Genomic DNA, 6,520 nt, shown 5'->3' with positions numbered 1-6,520 from the left:
CAGTGGAATGCTTTAAATGGGGCTTAATGGGTCATCCTAGTAGGAATATGGAAGACTTTGTTGCTGAGACAGCTGGTGTGGGGGAAGGAGGTTCAGCCACAGAGAGCAGTTATGTTCCACAGGGAGTCATTCTGGAGAAGATGCAGGTGGGGCATCATGATGGGCACTTGGGACACCTTGATGGCACTAGGGTCACATGTCTGTTTGCTCCCAATAGTGAAGGGAGTGAGGGACTTTTCTTATGACTATAGTGGTTGACAAGACACAATCCACTAGCCGGGCATGGTGGCGCATGCCTTGAATCCCAGCACTCAGGAGTTAAAGGCAGGCGGATTTCTGAGTTCGAGGTCAGCCTGGTCTACAAAGTGAGTTCCAGGACAGCCAGGGCTACACAGAGAAACCCTATCTCGACCCCCCTCCCCCCCCAAAAAAAAACACCCACAATCCACACATTGTATGCATGTACTGGCTGGTTTTGTGTCAACTTGGCACAAGCTGGAGTTATCACAGAGAAAGGAGTTTCAGTTGGGGAAATGCCTCCATGAGATCCAGCTGTAAGGCATTTTTTCAATAAGTGATCAAGTGGGAATGGCCCCTTGTGGGTGGTGCCATATCTAGGCTGGTAGTCTTGGGTTCTAGAAGAAAGCAAGCTGAGCAAGTCAAGGGAAGCAAGCCAGTAAGGAACATCCCTCCATGGCCTCTGCATCAGCTCCTGCTTCCTGACCTGCTTGAGTTCCAGTCCTGGCTTCCTTTGGTGATGAACAGCAACATGGAAGTGTAAGCTGAATAAACCCTTTCCTCCCCAACTTGCTTCTTGGTCATGATGTGTGTGCAGGAATAGAAACCCTGACTAAGACAATGCATTCCTTGATATGTTTTGTAAAACACCTTATGATGCAGTGAGAGGGGGTGCCTTAGGGGGTCCATAGTGCGGCACCCATCACCACCAAGATATCAGCCACACGGAGGGTCTAGTATAAAATGAAGTTTATTTGGGGCATAGGAAGTGGGGGTTGAGAAGGAAGGAGAGGCAGAGAAAGAGAGGGGACAGAGAAGGACAGTGAGACACACATGGGGGTTGGGGGAAGAGAGAGAGAGAGAAGAGGCCAGCCAGGAACACGTTGGGGAGTGGCCAGAGAAAGGTGTGTGTGTGTGTGTGTGAGAGAGAGAGAGAGAGAGAGAGAGAGAGAGATCAGAGAAAGCCTGAGAAAGGCCAAACAGTTCATACCTGGCTGTTGCTAGGTAACTATTGGGCAGAGCCTAGAAGAAAGGCTAACATGCTAACATTACTTATTTGTGGTTGTCACCAAAAAACACAATATAAATAACCTGGGGAAGAAAACGCTTGTTTTAGTCCAGGTTTCAAAGGCTACTGGCAGCATGGAGTAATTTATGTAATGGGGTGGGGGGTGAGGGTGGGGCCAGGATACAGAGGAGGAAACCTGTTCTCTGGTTCCTTTTATTGCCTCTCATTCCACCTAGACTGGTGCCACCAAAGCTCAGGGTCAGTCCCTCCAACGATACCAAACCTCCTCCAATTTGTCCTCTGGTAAGTTCCACAGATACATCCAGAGATGTTTCCTTGGTCTCCTAGGTGATTCTAAATCTGGTCAAGTTAATTATAAAGATAAACCCTTGTGTGGGTTCCCAAGCCAGACCAAGGACTATAGAGCACTGCCTATACCAGACAGCTCTCCGAACAGCCCTCAGAGAGCACCACAGGAGTGGGGTTGCTCCCTACCCAAATCAGGCTTCGGCTTACTCCATAGAGAAAAAGACCACATTAAGATAAGTCACCTTAGGCCTCTGTTTTCCCTTGCTAGAGAACTGGCTTCTCGGGCATCACGTGACCGGCAGTCTGCTAATCTAGCTGATCCGCTTCTAAACTTCTAAGGCCCCTGCCTCCACCGCAGCACCTTCTCCCCCTGCAGCACCTTCTCCTTGCCCTTTGTCCTTCCCTTTGCCTGTGACTCTGTTTCAATAAATGAGTTGTCTCCCCTCTGCACCCCGCCGCCCACCCTCTTCCCTGCACACAGTCTCTGGGGTCGATTATGACTGCCATACTCACACTTAAGACCCTGCTCCCCAGCTCCTCACAGCAGCCGATCAGGTGGGAGACCAATACCCTTAAACTAAATGACTTGTTATTTTGACTCCTACAATAACCCCATCACATTCGCCAACTGAGTTATCTCTCCAGCCCCTCGTTTCTTTTCTGCAGTGTTCCTTTCTTTCTTCCAGAAGTTAATAATCACGTACCCCAGTGTTGGAATGAAAGATCCCAAACAATACTGTGTCTACATGACTGCCTTGTTCTAGAATTACAAATACGATCTAAAAACAACATTTGTTGTTATTTTGTCTTTTCATATCAAATTATATGAATGGAAAGAGGTGTTCTGCACTGTCTTAGGGTTTTATTGATGTGAAGAGACAGCATGGCCATAGCAAATCTTATAAAGAAAACCATTTAATTGGGACTGGCTTACAGTTCAGAGATTTAGTCCATTAGTCATGGCAAGAGGCATGGTGGTATGCAGTCAGACACGGTGCTCGAGAAAGAGCTGAGAGTTCTACAGCTTGATCTGAAGACAACAGGAGACTGTGCACCACACTGGGTGTAGTTTGAGCATATGAATCTTAAAGCATGTTCTCATAGTGACACACTTCTAATAATGTCACTCCCTAGGGCCTTTTTCATTCAAACCACCACACACACACATACAAAAAGGAGTTAGAGACCCTACATAAGCCCTCTGGCAGTTACAGCTTCTGCCTTTGGAGTCTGGCCTGGACTTGATGCAGACCCCTGATTTCAGTAACCCAGCTAATCTCCAGGGTTTCCTAAATCCTTCCACCTTGTGTTTTGAAACCTGACCTAGGGATGAGGTCTCTTTCATCAGAAACCACATGCCCACGGGAATTCTGCAGAGTGGCTGACAGGAGGATGGGTAGAAGCTGAAAGGAAAGCTTGCTGGGTGGCTAAGATGCTGGCTGGATGGCATGCTTTCTGTTGGCCTTCTAGGGTCATCCTGGACCCCTAACACTGGCATCATGCCACTGAATCAGAATCTGTGTCCCTGCACAATACAGTTAGTTTCCTTGGGGAAACAATAAACATAGCAGACAATTATTCAAGGCCATTTTCCTCACCTTCTTCCTAGACATTGTCCTTGTTTCTGTATCAATGTTTTTGGCATGATAGCACAATCGTAAGGCTATTTTATTTATTTAAGTTTTAATTACATTTTTGTTTTCTTTTGTGTGAATATTCTGACTGCATGTATGTATATGCACCGTGTATGTTTAGGTTAGAAGAGGGTATAATTAGATCTTTAGGTGTGGAGTTGTCTATGGTATGAACCACCTTATGGACACTGGGGACCTTGTGGTCTCCCGCAAGAGCAACAAGTGCTCTTAAGCACTGAACCATCTCTCCAACCAACACTTTAATAATAATAATACATCTATTTTTATTTATTTTTTTTAAGATTTATTTATTTATTATATGTAAGTACACTGTAGTTGTCTTCAGACGCACCAGAAGAGGGCGCCAGATCTCATTATGGATGGTTGTGAGCCACCATGTGGTTGCTAGGATTTGAACTCAGGACCTTCGGAAGAGCAGTCAGTGCACTTACCCGCTGAGCCTATTTTTATTTTTGAAATAGGGTTCTACTATGTAGCCCTGGGTGACCTGAAACTTGTTATATAGACCAGGCTAGCTTTGAACACACAGAGATCTGACTGCCTCTGCCTCCCAAATGCTGAGATTAAAGGTATGCACCACCATACGTGGCAATTTTTAAAAGATTTGTTTTATGCATTCAAATGTTTTGCTCCCATATGTACATCCTGGTGCCCATAGAGGCCAAGAGAAGGTGTCAGCTCCCCTGAAGCTGGAGTCATGTAGTTAAACCACTTTGGCTCCTGGCAGGGCAACTGCATGCTGCACCCTCCTAAAAGCTCTCTGGATTCATGAATGAAACACACACACACACACACACACACACACACCACCTAATTTTTATATGCCTTGTTTAGCCCAATGGTTGAGCACTCCTAAACTTCTCAGTAGCAAACACTCCCCTCTAGTATTCCTGAATAACATCTTTTTTTTTTTTAAGATTTATTTATTTATTATATGTAAGTACACTGTAGCTATCTTCAGACACTCCAGAAGAGGGCATCAGATCCCATTACAGATGGTTGTGAGCCACCATGTAGTTGCTGGGAATTGAACACAGGACCTTCGGAAGAGCAGTCAGTGCTCTTAACAGCTGAGCCATCTCTCCAGCCCGGGGTCCTTTCTTTATATATGGGTGATGAATTAAGCTAGGCGGTGAGCCAATTGGATACTGGGAATATGGTCACTGTTGCCTTGGCAACAGTTCAGCAGGTCCCTCAAGGGTTTCAGAGGTCCTAATACCAACAGGAGGTGTTAGTTACTGGAAACTCTGGGGAGCCCTACATTACGAAGCAGGTTGTTACCAGAGGAAAACAGTGTACTTACTTATAATAAAAATAAATATATCTTAAATAAAATATATAAAATATATAAAAATAAAATATATAAAAATAAATATATCTTAAATAAAATATATAAAATATATAAAAATAAAATATATAAAATATATAAAAATAAATATATCTTAAAAAAAAAAAAGAAAGGGCCCCAGATCTCTCTCTCTCTTTCCCCCTTCTCTTTCTGCCTCCACCTTGCCCCTCTCTCTCTTCCAATAAACCTCATGTGGAACTGTTTGGCCTGGTGTTGTCCTTCTGAAGTCCTGTGATGTTCAAGACCACAACACCTCCACTTCCCACGTACTGAGATTATAGGCCTTTAACACCAAAGCTGGCTGGATTAGGCCTTAAAAAAATCTGTTGACAAGTTCAAAAATGTGCACAATGCATCTTGATTATAACCACCTCCCATTCCCTCCTACCAATTCCCGCGGGGTCATCTGACATATTCCTTCCCAATTTTTAACTTTTTCTCTTCCAGGTCCAGTGAGTGCTGCCCACATACACATTGGTGTTGGGTCACCCGTTGGAGTGTGAGCAACCTACAAATGGCCATCCCGACCCCTGCCACTAGACAACGGAAAAAGAGAGGATTCTTACACTGACTTTAATCCATCCAGATTCTTGGAAATTCTACCACATTCTTTCACGTGCAGGAAGTGGTGAGTGAAATCGCAGAATTGACATGAGGTCTGCAAATTGCAACATACAAGGAGAAAAAAAAAAAAAAAGAGAAGCGAGACGCCATCCTTCGCAGAAGAGGCTCTTCACCAGCTAGTGAAAAACCAGAGAGCTGAGCTGGACAGTGGTGTAACATGTCTTTATCCCAGCACTTGGGAGACAGCGGCAGGATCTCTGAGTTTCAGGCCAGCTGGTCTATAGAGCGAGTACAGGACAGCCAGGGCTACACAGAGAAACCCTATCTTGGAAAACAACAACAAAAATACAAAAATTAATTAAAAAAAAAAAAGAAGAAAGAAGCTGGAATGAAGAAAAAGTACAGTGTGGATTTACTAGGAATCCAATGTCTAATTTGTGGTTCACCCTTTCCTTTAGAGTTAGCGAGCAGCTTCTACAGGGGCACAATAAGTACGTAAATCAGTAAACATCACTGACACACACAGCACTCCAGTATGAATTTTGTATTTTAAACAAGTTTTGGAGCCTGGTAGGGTGTCACATGCCAGTGTCTAGCACCCAGGAGGAGGCATTCAGAGGCAGGAGGATTCCCACAAATTCAAGGCCACTGTAGTCTATGCAGTAATATCTTTCTTTTTTTGTTTTGTTTTGGTTTTGTTTGTGTTTTCAAGACAAGGTCTCTCTATGAAGCCCTAGCTGTCCTAGAACTCACTGTGTAGACCAGACTGGCCTAGAACTCACAGAGATCCACCTGACTCAGCTTTCAGTGTGCTGGGATCAAAGGCATGCACCACTTTGCCTGGCTGTGTGTAACAATTTCTAACTAAGTCAATCTGGGCTGCGAGGTGAGACCATGCCTCAAAAAAAAGTATGTTTTGTTTTTTGATTAAGTTAAATTTATGGTCTGTGACAGTCAAATCATAGGATTGGGCTAGCAGTCAGCTAACAGAGTGCTTACCCTGCATGCATAAAGTCCTGACTTCCACTCCCAGCACTGCCTAAACCAGGCAAGGTAGTGCACCCCTAGAATCCCAGCCTTCAGAAAGCAGAGGCAGAGAAGTAAGAAGACAAGGCCATCATCTGATATATAATGAGTTTAAAGCACTCTGGGAGTCATGAGGCTGTCTTAAAACACTCCTGTATAAGGAAATTGGGTAGTGTGTTAGAAGCTGGTAGGGACATTCTGGAGAAAGAGAAAGGTTAGAAGGAGCAATACAGGGGCTGGTGAGATGGCTCAGTGGGTAAGAGCACCCGACTGCTCTTCCAAAGGTCCGAAGTTCAAATCCCAGCAACCACATGGTGGCTCACAACCACCCGTAATGAGATCTGATGCCCTCTTCTGGTGCATCTGAAGACA

Source organism: Mus caroli, chromosome 11 (assembly GCF_900094665.2).
Source record: "Mus caroli chromosome 11, CAROLI_EIJ_v1.1, whole genome shotgun sequence".
Taxonomy (NCBI): Eukaryota; Metazoa; Chordata; class Mammalia; order Rodentia; family Muridae; genus Mus; species Mus caroli.
The sequence above is the reverse complement of the archived record's forward strand: the minus strand, read 5'-3'. Positions refer to the sequence as shown.